We start from the raw sequence: 16,999 nt of genomic DNA on the forward strand, positions 1-16,999 counted from the left end.
GAGACTAGACACTGATTGAGGTGTTTAAAGCTCTGAAGGGATTGAGCAAGCTCAATGCTGATGGGATTCTTCCTCTTGCTCAGACCACACACAAGATGGTACAAATTCAAATTGAGGAAGAACGGTTTCACAATAGATGTGTGGAAGTTTGCCTTTAGCCAATGGGTGATTGATTGCTAGAACAAGCTTTCTATGTGTTGTGGAAGTTGATAGTTTAAATAAATTCATGGAACAATTAGACAAAACTATTGGAGGGAAAATGGGAGGTGTGATGATTTTTTTTTGCTGATGCTTTATAAACTTGCCTTCTTACATCATTTGCCACTGCTAATGCTGGCCTCAAAACCTTACCCACCAACTTCAAACAGTAGCTGAATCAAACGCCATTTCTTTTATACTGTATGGCTATTTTAGTTTGCTACTATTCATTTCATATCATTCATTAAAATAAATACATAATATACAAGTGTATTATTTCCTTCAGCATTATTTGTGTATGCACTACCTCAAATGGATCAATACCTACAGGAGAGTGAAACTTGTTTTTTTCTTAAGGTGTGACAAAGCCTATGGCTGTACTTAAATTTAAAGATAAGAAATAAACTTGAGAATTATAATAGATATTATTTTAAGTTTTATGAAACGAACCTCATTTCCTAATAAAAAATTGATAAAATAAATAAATATAATTAATAAATTCATAAATGAAATTCATTCAAAAATAAAAAATTAATATAAAATACAACTTTTAATAAAAATACCATTTTTGTTCAGTGTACAGCTATCAGAAGTAATATTTAGAAATACATAAGGGTGACTCGGTTTCTGCAATCATGTAATTTTATTAAAGTTACATACAGTAATACCGCGAAGTTACACGATAGGTGGGTCCGACAAAAATCGGGGTACAACTTTGCACATATAAATTTTGTTTAATTGGGACCAAGGACTAACAAAAACACTAGTTTAAAAGAAAAAATTTAATAAAATTGCAGTTATTTATACATATTAATACAAATTATGTATTAAAAAAATAAATGAGCTACAAAAAAGTTATTTCGACGTCGATGGCTTCATAAAATCTAACAAATTCATCTGACGACACAGCGCCTTTTTTTCATACAGAATTTCTTCGTAGCAAGCTAATAACTTTTTATTCCTTGTTTTGTAGCTATAACGCGTTCTTCGTTGGAGTCTATGTTTTCTAAAATTTTTCAATTGAGCTGAGACCTTCTGTCAAGCTTGCAATTGTCACGTGCTTTTCTGGTGGAACTGGGTCTGAAGTATCAGATAATTCAGTGACGTTTTGCTCACGCATCTCTACGAGCTCATTCATTGTCAGCTCCTCACTACATGAATCCAACAGCTCGTGGACATCATCACCATTGACTTCCAAATCTAATTGCCTGGCAAGATTAACAACTTCTATCATATGAGCGACATGATCAGTTTCTGGCATTGTTTGACTCGTTTTTGAAAAAAAAAAAAAAAAAAAAAAAAATGGACAAAGTTTCTTCCAGACACCATTCAATGTTTTTTTTGTGAATTTCATCCCAAGATTCTTACGGCATCTAAAACATTGAATTGTTTCCAAAAGGCTTTAACAGATATCTCACTATTTTGTCTCATAGCTTCATTCAGACGTGCAAACGAATGCCTCATGTAGTAGGCCTTGAATGTTTTGATGACTCCCTGGTCCATCGGTTGAAGCAAGCTGGTTGTGTTTGGAGGCAAAAACACAACTTTCACATGTCGGTTGAAATTAAATAGGGTGACTGGGTGCATTGTTAATAAGAAGGATCAATTTAAATGGAATCTGTTTAGACTTACAATAACGTTCGACTTCGGGTATGAAGTGGTGACCAAACCAGTCCTCAAAAAGGGAAGCTGTCACCCAAGCTTTATGATTTGACTTCCAAATCACTGGTAAGCTAATTTTAGATATATATTTTAAAACTCTTGGGTTTTCAGAGCGATAAATTAAGAGAGGTTTTAACATGCAGTCACCAGCTGCATTCCTGCCGACCATCATTGTCAATCAGTCTTTGGAAACCTTAAAGCCTGGAAAGTTTTTTTATTCGTGAAAACGATGTAATTTCCGACAAAAGTTAAGAACGAATTCGAACACACATAAATATGACAGTTGGAATGCAAATTCTTGTATGTGTGCAGCTCGTGTGGCAGCAAAGTTGAATTTTGTTCATCTTTCGCTCTCACTCTCCGCCGTCGCGCTGTATATCGATAGCATATGAAAAACGACCTTGAAGATAGTGGGCGGCAGTGTTGCCAAACGAAAAAAATCAATAACCGCGTAACACCGAGTTCGCGTAAGTCGGGGTATTTTTACAGTTTCTCAAAGTATTCACCTTTAGCATCTATACAAGTTTTCATCCTTCTAAATCAACTATCAAAACAGTCTGACCAGTCCAGTCTTCTTTGGAGATCATATTTATTCCATAGATGAAAGCCTGAAAAGCTTCATCCCTCTCAAATGTTTTCCCTTTGAATAGTTTTGACTTTTGCAAATAAAAGGAAATCACAATTTGTTAAGTCTGGATAACAAGGTGGATGGATGACTAACTGAACACCAGAAGTGACTTAAAATTCTATGTCGGAGCATGCATAAGTGTGAGCCCTCATGTTGAAGCAAGATTCCTTTAAGTGGTTTTTGGGACTGTTTTGAATGATTTTTTTCCAACACGTCAGGAAAAAATCATTCAAAACAGACCCAAAAAACAACTTAAAAGGGATCCACTTCTAAAAATTCCACTTTTTCTGAAGAAAAAAGCAACCATTTATTTTCCAACACTTCTGGCTGGGAGAACTTTCTTGGACAGAGGGGTTGTTGTTTGAGCACCCCAAATGATTAATTGCTTTGTTTCTGGATCAAAATTGTATATCCAAGTTCCATGGCCTGTAACAGTATCATAAACAGCCTTTGAGTTGCCTTTATCAAACTTTAAGCATGAAACTGCACCATTCGACAAAAGCAACTTTTTGATAATCATTCAAGCTCTGAGGCACCCGCCTACTAACAAGCTTCCTGTATACTTTAAATGATCGTTAATGGCGGTATTAATTGCTGCTGATGGAATGCCCACATCTTTAACTGCTGATACAACTTCTTTGATCTTCCCTCAGTAAAAATCGTACCAGCTCAATTTTTTCAGGCATTACATCACGGTTGCTGTTGGCCTCCGAGCGAGGTTCCTCTTCAAAACTGGTTTTTCCAAATTTAAATTCATTGAACCAATTAAAACTGTTATACCTGATGGTGCTTGATCCCATAAAGCATATACTAACCTTTAATGAAATTATTCAAGACGCTGGATTCGATTTAAAATCAAGGTATTAAAACTATGACAATCTCCATTTTGGCTTACACAATCTTATTAATTAAAAAAAAAAGCATCTTGTTAATAAAATTGCACTCTCCAGTGGAAACTTGACATTTAGGTTAAATAAAGAATGTATATTTTAACAGCACTGTTTATTTTTATGATTTATCATCAACTGTAAAAAGTTTGAGTGACCCTTGTACAATTTAAAGATTACCTGCTGACAACAAAATTTAATATTAGTACTCAACGTTTTTGAATAGTTGTTTCTTCCAAATGACACTTTCCACATGTCAAATTACTGTCATGTCCAGGTTATTTCATCAATGCACACAATGTGTATCATTTCATTTCCCATAAATACTTCATTCTCTCAGAAAGAAGTCACTTCATTCCATTTAAAAACTTTCTTCTGACATTTCTACTAACAAAATCACATCTTGAAGCTTTTTCTTAGTTTCTCTTTGCCAATTAATTTTTACTTTATTAATGCTCTGATTAATTTAGGTATAGTTGATACTTTTTTTTCTCATATATATAAAAATCCTGGATTGCTTGCCTTATATTAGTTATCAAGTTGGTCTAGAAAATAACTTAGGTTTTGGGTTCCCCCCCCCCCCCAGCCAATAAGAATCTTGGAAAACATTACCTTTTGCTCAACTTTAAATCTTTTAAATCAGAGGATCCCAAAATTTTTATGTTCAGCCTCTCAATTTTTCATAAATTTTATATATACCCCCAAGTTCCAGAACAATAGTGTAAATAAATGGATTTGACATAAAATTTAGCTATGAATATATACACTTTTATAAATTAATATAATATCCGGTTTATGAAAATCAGAAACAGTAGTCCAAGAAACAATCCTTGGGAGAACCCCACTTCCATGATCTCTTCTCCAATTCAGCTTTCCTTAATAGTCATTCTCAGCCTTGTGTTATCGGCATTACAAGAATGCAAAATGGGATGATCTATGAGATTTCTATTCTTTTCCTTGGTTGGATTGCTGTTTTAGTTCTACTGATATCAGTTTGCTCATATTAGGTCAGTGAATTATTCTTGTAGGGATGAAATCCTTTACTCCACACTCCATCTTAAAATTTCTACCTTTCTAAACCCTGGTGTCCAATAAATGTGCTAAAGCTATCCAAGATAAGAATGTTACATATTGCAAATTGGCTCACATGCTAATCACTGGTTCATTTTCTGCCTACATAAAGCTTACAATTGTAAAGCCATTATAATCAGTCCAAACTACATTTTGAATGAGCTAAAAGTAGAAAAACTGGTTCCTTGTTCAAACAATGGTTGGGCATTCTAGTTTCTTGCCAAAGCTACTATGTGCAACTTTTGCCCATCTACACTCCCAACTGTTAAAACCTGATAGTTCTATTGCCTCTTCAGATAAAGACAAAGCCAACTTACTAGCATCCTACTTTTCTTCTAACTCTTGTACTGGGAATAGTAAAAGATACAGCCTTCTACCAATACACTCCACTCAATGCTTCCTGTGATCTTCCATCAAAGGGCATCAAAAAAATTTTTGGTCATCTTGAACGACAAAAACTCCAGGTCCTGATCATATTTCTCCACTTGTTCTCAATCTATGCTCCTGAGGTTATCCCTGTTCTACACTGCCTTTTTCAACATACCTTCAATGTCCTTCTGCTTGGACATTTGTGTATATTCAGCCAGTTCCTAAAAGAGTGACAAATCCCTCTTATCCAATTACTCATATTGCACTTAACTTTACTCTATCCAAATTAATGGAGAAATCCATTAACCTCCAACTCCTAAACTCCCCTCTATTATATACTATCATCCTTTTCCATTGCTTAAGTTTACCTTCCATCTGAACAACAATCACCAATATCAATTCAGTCAGTGTCAATCCACTGACAATATTTTGGCTCATGTTACCCAAATATGGGCAATTCAAATGGAAAACTTTGGTGAAACTGGAGCACTTGCTCTTAACATTTCTAATGATTTTGATTGTGTTTCACATAAAGATCTTAACAAGCTTCCATCTACAGACTACCAACTTTTTTCCCTTTTGCAATTGGATAACCAGTTTTCTCTCTGGCCACTGTGGGTGATGGTATTTTATCTTCTAACTTCTCCTTAGTGGAGAAGTTAGAAGATAAAAAACATCTAACTTCTCCTTAGTAGAGAAGTTAGATGTTTCTGTTCTTTTTCCCACTCTTACTCTTCTATATTAATGACCTTCATTTGACTGGAAATCCTATCAATAGTTTTGCTGATGATAGCACATTGCATTCCACCTTCAAATTTGAAACTCCTGCCCTGCACGAAGTTTCAACTTCTCAAACGTCCTTAAATGCTATCTCCAGGTAATTCTCTATTGGGTCAAAGATAACTTAATTTCAATCCTTCTTAACCCCAGTTATATCTCACAAAATAGACCTTCTGCTCCTATACTTAGCTTCAATGACATCCCTCCAATCTTCCTTTTAATTTATTCAAACCATTAACTTCAACCAAACCAGATGCAAGTTTCTTACAATCAATCAATTCCTCCCAGGCTGAAAGTGAATTTCTATAACCTATCATAAAACCATCCTTTTCCGATCAAAATTTATGTCCCATTGTACGAAATGTCCAAAGGATGCCATCGGCAATAAAAGCCTTACCTACTTCAATAAAGTCTCCTCACAGATGCCTAGTTTCCATATGGTGCAATTTACAGAACTAACTTGGGCAAGACCACACCCTTTTGTACCCATGACTAATGACATCTCTACATCCATTCCAAAAGATATACAACCTTCCTAAAATTAGGCTTTAAAATTTGCAGCCAAATCATTGCATTATACAAAAATGGGATGATCACCTTTGTTCCTGCTGACAATTCCTGTATAACACTAGAACAGGAGCTGTTCTAGCAGCTTGTCTTCAAATGCTCAGGTAACTATCCCTTGGTCTTTTTCATTCTCCATTACCTTCAGTGTGGTACTACCAAATTATGTAATTCTGAAATTGCTGCTATCCAAATGCAGCACCAATGCATTTATCAATGTTAAACCACAACAGCCAGTTTTCAGCACATCTGCTTAGTTTATCCAGGTCTAACTGGATTGGAATACCTTGCTTCCTGCCATGAATCACCCTACAAATTTTTTACACATCAGCAAACTTAAACATTAAATTTAGCATGCCTTCATTCAATGTTAATAAATATTGAAAACAATTACCAATACTGATAATCCTAGTTTTCTAAGCATTTGCTATTCATTTTTTAGTGATAATCCTAGTTTACAAATGGTATTACTAATGTTATCAGCACTAAACCAGTTTCTTTACATTATCTTTTTACTTCCATGTTAGAAACATGAAATGGTTTTTTCTAAGATGATATATGATTAAATAACATATGGGCAACTTTTTTTTTCAATAAAATAAAAACTTCATTTTAAAATTTTATCCATTTTTTTTGTGTATCACTGAAGAAATCTGGTTCTAAAGCCACTTCTTCAAACATTCATGTGATACATTTTGCTAATTTCTAGAACAAGAAAAGATGGTGCCGCTTGTTAAAATCTGCCAGACAATTAGTTTAATTCAGAAACCAATCCCAAAGTTCTGCATTTTTTATTACAATGTGTATGTTGCTATTGGTCACTGAAGATCCATGTTTTCTTTGCTTAAAACAACTCAATCATTATATCTTCTTACTACACTACTCAACCACTTACTATATTAACCTTAGCTGTTTTCAGATGCCATTAACTATATCATAACAGATGAAACTTCTTTAAGCTTCATTAATTAAAAAACTACTCATATTTATACATCTCATTTAATAATCTGTCTAATTAACCCTTATATTCATTCACAGTACATAACACAAGATGGAAGTTTGTCCCATCAATCACTACTGAAAACAAATTTATCTATTCTGCAACCAACCTTTTTCAATTTAAAATTCATGTCCCCTTATAGGCATCCAAGAAAAAGTAAGGATGCCATCAGCAAATGCTCCAATCAGATCTCACAGGTGTCTAGTTTCCAGAGTGACAATCTACTGAACTCTTCATTCTTTGAAAGTGCTCTTTTTGTCCCTGGCTTAATGTTTCTCTTTTCTCATTTTCTCATTTAATGTTTCTTGTTTCTCATTTCTCAAAGAAATGCATTTCTTTGCATTTATTCAAACAAACCCACATCCTTCCTAAAATGAATTTCCAGACTTACATGCAGTACTCATGGTGTGGCCTAATCACTGCCTTATACAATGAAATAATTACCTTGTCTCTGCTAGCAAAATTCCTGTATAGTACCATGTATGCACTAAACAGAGAACTTAGTGTCAGATTATACAATTACCCATAGATATTTTTCAATCTCTATTACCTTCAGTGGTACACTCAATTGGTACTTTATTCTGGGGATTACTGCTACTCAAATGCAGTACCTTGCATTTATCAATGTTAATTGCCACTTTTCAGCCCATCTGCCTAATTTCTCCAGACCTTGTCTCAACAGCATACCATGATATCTGTCAAACTTTTTATCATCAGCCAACTTAAAAATTAAACTAAATATGACTTCATCAATATTGTTGATGAAGATAGTAAAGAGCCAAGCACTGAACTGGGGGTGAGACTCCTCTAATAACATTAGTCCATAAATAATAGCACCATACTCTTTCTGCTGCATGCCTTTTCTACAGATACTTCCATGGGCACTGTTCTTCTGAATTGGCTTCTATAATTCCCGCTCTCGTTCAAAAAGTCCGAACACATGCTGCCACCAGCCAACATCCATTTACTGTCAAACTTCAAACTCACAGAACCAACTTTTCATCTTCCTCGTTTATTCATTCAACTGCCATTTTCTGGAACAACCTTCCTTCATACATATTTTCTGAAAATTACAAGTCTACAGAAGTTCTAGTCTAATGTCAACAAATATTTTCTTTCATCTTCTCAACCTCCAACCCAAGCATGGTACTAAGTAATATAGGTTGTAATACCTCGTGTCTGGGGTTTTCATAAAAAAATAAAAAATAACGTCTCCAGTCAAAGGACTCAACCAGACCTTTTTCCACAGAAGTAACCTCTAATACTACTACAATTTGTACAGCACTCTTTCATACGGAAAGGAATCAAAATCTTTACTAAAATCCAAGAATGTCTGAATTACTTTTCTGCATCCAGATACTTCCCCATAACAAACCCATGCTGCAACTGCATTCCTGACAAAGTAATTGCATTACTTGTTTAGCCAATAACTCCATTATTTTTCCGCTAAGAGAAGTCACTTTGCCTTCTGATCCTCCAAAACATCTCATCTGACCATCACAACCTCTGGATCTAAGGATGCATTCATCATGGTTAAGGTTTCTTCACACTTCCCTCAGTTATCAACAAAATTATTTAGCTCAGTTGGAATTAGTTATATCTCCATCCCAGCAAACTTAATGAAAATGTAAATGCAAAACATTAGTTTGGCAGTAATCTAAGCAAAATCATCAATACTTACACCATCTGTATCTAGTGGATGAGAACCATCTCTTAGCCAAATAATTCTTGTAATCTGACTTAAGACATACCAAGTCAGATTACAAGATTTTTTTTTTTACAAGAAATTGTCTCGTGCATTATTATGCTCAGCCATTTAGTCTCATCTGTCATCCATTAAGGTCTATGGATCTCTTAACAATCTCTTAACCAATTTAAAAAGCTCAGCAGCTTCTATTACTTCTCACAACACTTCCCATTTAGAATTTAGTGTTTGTGACATCAGTTGTCCCCACTTAATAGATTTTTAGAAACTGCCTGAGACCATTACAGTCACCTCTACAAAAGCAAATAACCCTTCCCTTTGCTCTTGACTAACTACATCTTTAAGTTACTCTTCCATCAATACACTATGTTGCTGCCACCTAATGGTTCCTGCTGATTATCAGATCAAAAGTGCTGCCCTTGTTGTCACCATTAACATGCTGATGTGGAAAACAGTTATCCAACTGTTGCAGAAATGTTCTACTACTGTGCAGTGACCAAAATGTGCCAGCCAATATCTCATATTATCACATTTTCTCATGATTATATCAAGCCAAACTGATTCAACATTACACTGGCAGTCCATAAAACTGAGTGCACTGCCTTATATCCTGTGCTTCTTAACCTATTTTACTCAGTAAAATAGTCCATGTATTTGCTTGTAGCATGTGGACCCCAGCAGTTTTTGTAATCCCCACAACTTCACTTTCCAGACCACTATGTCCCAAAAGAAATGCTGCAAGAATAATTATCCCTATTTACAGCTGAAAGAATAATTTTACTTCTACTTACAGCTTCTGTTTAAACTGCATACGTCCTCCCCCTCCCAAAATAAGTTTTCAGATCCACTTAACACTGCCTCAGTAAATATTCTTGCACCCTTCAATTTAATGCATCCTATCCCACTAAAAAATGGTCTCTCTCACCTGTTAACAAGTAAAAGATCATGCCCAGAGAAATTCTATCCCAAGCTCTCATCACATTTGCCCTACTAACATGTCCATGCAAAATTCCAGACACTTTCAAATTTAATCTTAACACTTAACTGCAACATTGAGAAAGCCACTACTTATACCACTTAAGTAAATCCTCAGATCACCTTTTTTTGTGCCCTTAAAAGAAATACTATTCTAAATTAACTTTTTCACCTGGCAGATATACTGGTCCTATTCCCACTATCCTTTTGCCCAATATATTTCTCATTTTGCTGACAAGTCACTGAACAGAAAGAATAAAATTTCATTTTTTTCCTTGTAAGTTTTATTCCTTTTGATAATTGACTTCATGAAATAACCTTCTAATCAGCTGCTTAAAAGTTTCTTTTACATACAAACTGCTTACACTTAGGCAACAATACTAAAATGGATTTAACACTATCCCAAAAAGGATTTTTTTTTTGTTTAATGCCATCAGCTGATGTGAGAAAAAATTTAAGACACCACAACATGAAATCTTGGCAAATGGAATGAAATAAATTTGCATCTGTCCCAATACAAGGGTTAACTTAATCCAAATTCCTTCCCTGGATGGGTGCATGTAAAAATTACTCTTCTGTGATAGCTTCACAAATTTGCATGGCTATCAAAAAAGGTTTCATAAATTATTTTTTAATAATTCAAATTATTAAAAATTAGTTTTAATAAATATAGTTTTTAATAATTAAAGTTTCATATATTTAAAGTTCATAAAATATCCACTATTTCACCTGCTCTCAGTAACAAAGTAAAAATGATTTCATAAATTTTTAATAATAATTCAAATTATTAAAAATTAATTTTAATAAATTATTTTAATTAAAAAGTACTAATTTTTAATAATTAGTCTCATATATTTAAGTTCATAAAATATCCACTATTTCACAAAGTAACAAAGTAAAAAAGATTTTGTAAAATGTTAATAATAATTCAAATTATTAAAAATTAATTTTAATAAATAATTATTTTAATTAAAAAGTACTAGTTTTTAATAATTAAAGTTTCATATATTTAAGTTCATAAAATATCTGCTATTTCACCTGCTCTCAGTAACAAAGCAAGCCAGAGGATATCATCAGCTGACATTTTTCAGACAATTCAATGAAAATTTTTTTTCATTAAAAATATTTAAATAATGGCTGGATGGAAAACTTCTGAAACATAATTTGCTAGTGCTGAAGTAACATGTTTGTTTTGAGATTTTTTTGATTAATTAAATGATTTTACACTTTTTTTTTTCATTAAACTATTTTATTAACTTAATAAATTAAATTACAAAATACACATTCTTATCATTTTGTCTTATCAACTTTACCAGCAAAGTTTAGACATGTTTTTTAGTGAGAATTAAGATTTGCACCTACATCTTTAAATGGGCATGAATTTTGTAATTTTTAGAAAAATTATTAAACTTCGGAATGTGTTTTGAAAATACTCAAAAAATAACATATAGGCTTTTTTTATCATTATAATCTGCTACATTTTCCACTGCAACCATTTCTGGCACTAATCTCTTATTAATGCAAAAAATCAAAATAATCACTTTCCAATCCAATCTTTTTTTTTAAAGAAATTAAATAAAATTTCAGGGAACTTTTATATATTTACCAAATGGCATGATAAAGAAGGACCTGGGGGGGGGGGGGGAACAAAAATAAATTCAGGGGGGAAATCACATTTTACCACTCCTGCAGTTAACTTTACAAAACTACAACAAGAACATATGTACACACAAAAAAGTAATAATAATAATACCAAAGACACCATTTCAAAAACGGAGTATCCACATGCACACTTTCATGCACCTTCGAACATTTCTCAACATATAACAAAAACGCAAGCAAACCTCATGCCATTTAACACCATACATTCAAACTTCTACAATGCCTTTAAGTTTTACCAGCAGCTTTAGAAAAGCTTGAAATGCTCCTATACAAGATATTGATCAAATAATGCCACGAATTGCAAAATAACTTTATAAAACCAATATGAAGGAATATCACTCAATAATCTCCTTCAGAATAAATCGCATTACTTGAGTTAAATTAGAGCTGTCCATAAGTTGCCGGAAAGCTACATTTTCACAGAAATGAGAAAATTTCTATAGCATTCATCAAGACTTTCTTGTAATTTTCCATTTAATTTTTTTTTCTTTCAACGAAATTATTTCCATTTCCCTCCATAATCGGGCAGCAAGACACTGCATGAGCGTAACAAAATTTTAAACCCATGTTTTTTCACGTGAACGAAATTCAATAGCTCAAAGATGAGAAACCTGTTAGAGAAGGTGGAGGCAGATGCACCACTCAAGGTATAATTCAATATCAGCAGAAAATTATTTTTTTAAATCTTGTAGTATAACAACCAATAATGTCAATAGAACTCAACTCCTCACCACAAGAACAGATCTCGCGAGCAATCAGCAATGCTCTTTTAGAAATTTGAACTGTTCCAAAAGAAGCAAAACGGCTTTGAACCATTAGTTACTTAACGTTTGGGCGCAGTTCTCTCACATTAAAAATAAATTAAATAATACTGTACAACCGATATTCCCAAATACTATAAAATCGGAAGTTTCAGATAAAGTTAAAATCAGGAAGGGTCGAAGCCCTTTAATTCCACGTATAACTTCGTGGTTCAATAAACGCAAACTTGTTACCGTACCTAGATATTTAATAATAAATTTATTTAAAACTGCGAAGTAAAAAAAAAAAAAAAAAAAACATTTATTTTAAATTAACCAACCAATTCATCTTCAGCATTGGGTTAAAAAAAACCTAAATTTCCAATTATATGCATTTCACCTTTTTATAATTGCAATTAAAATAAATTGTTAATAGCATTTCTAACATCAATAATTTCCCGATATTATACTATTATATTACAACCAATGCAAATAATTATATATATAAAAGAACCTATGTGCTAAAAATCAGCATGGTCAACTTAATAATAAACACCATAGACAGCCTACCTCAACCGCCAACTCACAAAGTCCTAACCAACCTGAACAAAGAACAAAAAAACCTCTCAAGCTAGGAGGCAGACCTCGTTTTCATGAATGAAACCCCCGTCGAATTTTGTCCTTGAGCACAATCATGGCTTCCATTTAGTTTTGAGAACGAAGGAAAGTTGGAAACGAACAACGAAATTTAGAGACCTCCGACATGCTTTTCCTATGTACAAACTGCTATAGGGACCTATGCCATAGACTAGCATAGCTAACGTTATAGCTATGGTAGTGTATGTCAGCTTTCACATAGCCCAGTGCGAGAAGCTTGTCTGTATATGGCCGTGCAAACGGCCTCCCATTACTTCACCTTCTCTCAGTAACAAAGCCATAGAGAAGGCTGCCATCAGCCGACATCGTCTTTTTCGGAACACTTTTAAAAATAACCTGCAGAAAAACAAAGCATATTGAAAAGAAAAAACTGAAGTATGAACCTTTCTCTATCACCTCGTTCAATCTCAAAACTTTAAACAATCGGCAACACTTAAAAACTTATTTTTAAAATCCACCTTGTACATCTCTATCCATTACAACACTATGGCGCCCATAGCCTTCTTTGTGCAACATAGAGAACGCTAACGGAACGTCCATTGCCAGCCACATAGACTACTAAGGCAAGCGTATGGAGAAAGGTTTTATGAGAACATTACTACAAGAAAACAGCACAATGACAGCAAAATTTGCAGCGGAAAACAAATAGACTTCTTTAATATATATCTTATAACCCAAAGATTAAAATTTAAATATATTTACTTTCAGAAAAATTCAAGACAAAACATCATTAACTTACCACAGCAATACAGATACCACAGTCTACTAGCTATACAGCGTTGGCAGACGAGACCTCACGCCGCTAAGCATAGTGCGGTTCAAAGGGACAGCAATGGCTAAATTCCTATTGGCTAGATTTGCAGAAACCGCACTAATTTATCCAATCACAACGCAGGTAGCGATCATATGAGCACTTCAGTGTTTTCAAGCAAGCCAATGACAAATAAGTATTCATACGAACTAACACAAGCGGGAAGTACAGTTTAGAAAAACTTTGGCAGTACCACTGTATTGAACTTCTGAATGCTCTATCTGGTGGCTATGATAATAATGTGGATGCCATATAATTACGATATAATGATGGCTACACTTTTTCGCTTTGAAAAATACATTTGTTGGGTATGTGCTTCGGTTTTCTTTGGTAAAAATAGTTAAATGTTAGCAGAGAACGTCCATAACTTTAACTTCTATTTAAAATGCAATTTAATTACAGCGGTTGCAATCACTTTAATTATGAAATAATCAATGTCGAAGTCTTTTCCTCAGAAATTTTTAGCATTCTGTCTAAAAACTGAGCAATTTGGTGCAGCCTGTTTTTTAAAGGAGAACGATTACTTAAATTGGTCTACATTCAAAAATAGGGATTGGGTTCAGGAAAATTAAATGAAAACCGATTTCGTGATGATGCCAAAGTATCAAGGACTATAAATTGCTGGCGTATTACAGTTAAATCAAGATTAAATGAATTAAAATATTACTGTTTTTAAATTATTACGATGTACTAATTTATCATCGGTAAGAAACTCGAGGCAAATCTATGGCGTACGGGCACGGTTTTCCAAATACATTTTATATGAAAAATTAATGCACTTGCACAAAAAATCTGACTGCATTTCTTAAATTAAAAATACTTTTAAATTATTCTGACTTTTTTGTGTCCTATTTTGTTTTCATTTATCTTACTATTATTATTTTTAGGGACCTCAAATGCTGGTAGTAGCCGACCCCCTATGACGTTATAGTGTTACAGAACAACTTAATTATCTGTTACAGTATAATTTAAAATGATTACGTAAGACCAATGCAAAGCCACCGAGTTATAAGAATATTAATATTATTTTTCATATTATGGTTATACAGATTTGCTTGTTTTTTTTTTTTTTTGCCCTCGTAGGTAAAAAATCGGTGATTCTACCTTTTGGTAGAATCACCATCCTCCCCACACGGGATCGAAGAGACCTGAGTTCAAGTCCCATCGATAACATAAGTAATTTTTGTGGGCCTTTTTCTCAACGTGACTGAGTTAGTCGGTCTCAGGAAAGGATTGCATGGTTTTTTCTCCCGTAAGCTCGGGTTTTTTTTGTCCAGCAAAAAGAAAATAGAACACAAGCAATTTGTGGACAATATACACGAAGTAATGTGGCCATAGTCGCGAAAGCTGATATACTGTATTTCAGATTAAGCAGTGTGGAAGAAAACAAAACCCCTCTGTAGCAAAATTTCATTCGAATGTCACTTTAAATCACTCTTAGAGCAGTGTTTTTCAGCCGCGGCAATGTCAAATCCAGATTTTTTTTTTTTCTAGAGACACAATATGACAGATGGAATTATCAAAAATGCAGTGGCGGTCCGAGATAGGGGCTACGCCCACCCCCATGATCAAAATAATGTGAATTTTTTTTAATTGCTGCTACGTGATAATTAAAGCTTAATGATTTTCTGAACGCTGCTTGAGTTCCTTCCCTTCAGAAAATCTTGGGCTGGCATAGTGTTTCGGTGGGGGCATCCCCAGTGGTTCCCCACATCTGCGCCATTTACTCTGTATGGTGATACGGTACTCTGTAAAAGCCAGAGGTGTAAAGTGTAGTGTTCGGTGTGTTGTATATCTGGCTTTTCGCCGCGGGGTACTCCCGTTGCCCGCCACTAACCCCTGGGAGACACCCAGGCAGTCCCAAAATCTCTGGCAGATCCTGCTGCCTAATTGGCTGGGCTTTCAGCGGCAAGGATATAAAAAAAAGGAAAAGTTAGGGTAGCAAATATGTACAAGAGAGAGGGACAGATAGAAGTATGGGGAAGGCACAATGAACTAAACTCCAGGCGAAAAGAGAGCTGGGGTAATGAAAGTGCTCGGATGGCCACTGAGTAACTGCAAATTCAACACCGCATAACATAATGGTATGGTAGATTCGTCAACACGGAAGCCTCAAAAAGAGTCCCGCGGCTTGTTGGCGAATCCAAGGCCCCTTACTGGATCCTCCACTTGGTTGTGGAAGCCTTTTTGCAAATCCAAATTGTTTTCGGAACCTCAAAATTTTAAAAGCAGTAATACACTTGTAAAAATTAAATAACAAATCGATAATTGATTTGTTATTTAACTTTTGACGAAAACCAAAGACACAATATCAAATTAAAAGCCACTGGCGTAAAGGTAGGGGATTATACCGCTAGGTCTGGGATCATTGGGGTTGAAGTAGGAATAAGGATACCTACGGATGGTGTGCTACGGTTTTTAAAGAACAGGGGAAGGGCAGTTCCAAAATCTTGCGGGGGTGCGTAGAATTTGTAGTTACACCTATGTGAAGAGGAACCATTTTTATTATAACAACAGATGACACTGAACCGACCAAAGTTGGCGTTAACCTGAATGTCCTCTTGCAGAATTTGTACTTTCCTCTCAGTTTTCCGTGTGATTTCCAAATGTGTGGGCATGTGTATATGTAAGGGCGGCACCTAAAACGTTTGTTCAACTCCGCCTCGTATCTCTGTGAAGAACAGTGTCACTACCAATGAGCCAGATGTGTGTGTTCTGTTCTGGCCGCTTGGCTACCCAGAAGCATCAGTCATCGGGACAGATGATTCTGGGTACTCGACCACACCACGGGAAGGTGGGCCAGTCCCAGTAAAACACGTACCGTCTCGAAAGAGACTCTAACCTTCCTGGTGTTGTCATCAGGAGTGCCAGGAACCTGTAGGGGACCATTCCAGAGGGAAGAGAGGAGAGAAAGAAAAAAAAAACTACCCGTGGTGCAGGTTGTAAAATAAAAAAAATAATAAATAAATAAAAATAGAATATAAAAAAGCTAGTGGTGCGTGCAGGTAATATATTTATATATGAAAAATAAATAAAATAATTGATAGTATGGCAAATTTAGCAAAAAAAGAAACCGAACTGAAATAAAAAAAAATAATAATAATAAAATTTAAAAAAATTGAATTTAGCCTTCCCCTTCACAAGTGTGAAATCTAAGCTGTAGAATTGTTTGTCTGGTTTTGGTTGGCATTGGCATACAAGGTCTTTCGCCGGTTAAAAATGCCAGATGCAAAGGCCTGCAGGGAACAAAGATTGTCTGGATTAGTTGATCCACATGGTTTGGGGAGAAG

The 16,999-nt window shown here is 34.7% G+C and overlaps 1 protein-coding gene across 2 annotated transcripts in view; it reads right to left on the bottom strand.

Moving 5' to 3' along the window:
• LOC150089159 (high mobility group protein DSP1-like) overlaps positions 1-13,735 on the bottom strand; it is a 92,227-nt gene extending 78,492 nt beyond the window's left edge. The window contains exon 1 of one of the 2 annotated variants that reach the window (XM_090388170.1): positions 13,638-13,735. The gene's annotated coding sequence lies outside the window, so the exon portion shown is untranslated. Of the gene's footprint in view, positions 1-12,811; positions 12,829-13,637 lie in introns of those variants that run through there. The other variant, XM_090388179.1, reaches the window with a different exon arrangement.
• Between the last annotated feature and the right edge of the window lie 3,264 nt (positions 13,736-16,999).

This window comes from Mastigoproctus giganteus, chromosome 2 (genome assembly GCF_048544385.1).
Source record: "Mastigoproctus giganteus isolate SK-2022 chromosome 2, ASM4854438v1, whole genome shotgun sequence".
Lineage (NCBI taxonomy): Eukaryota > Metazoa > Arthropoda > Arachnida > Uropygi > Thelyphonidae > Mastigoproctus > Mastigoproctus giganteus.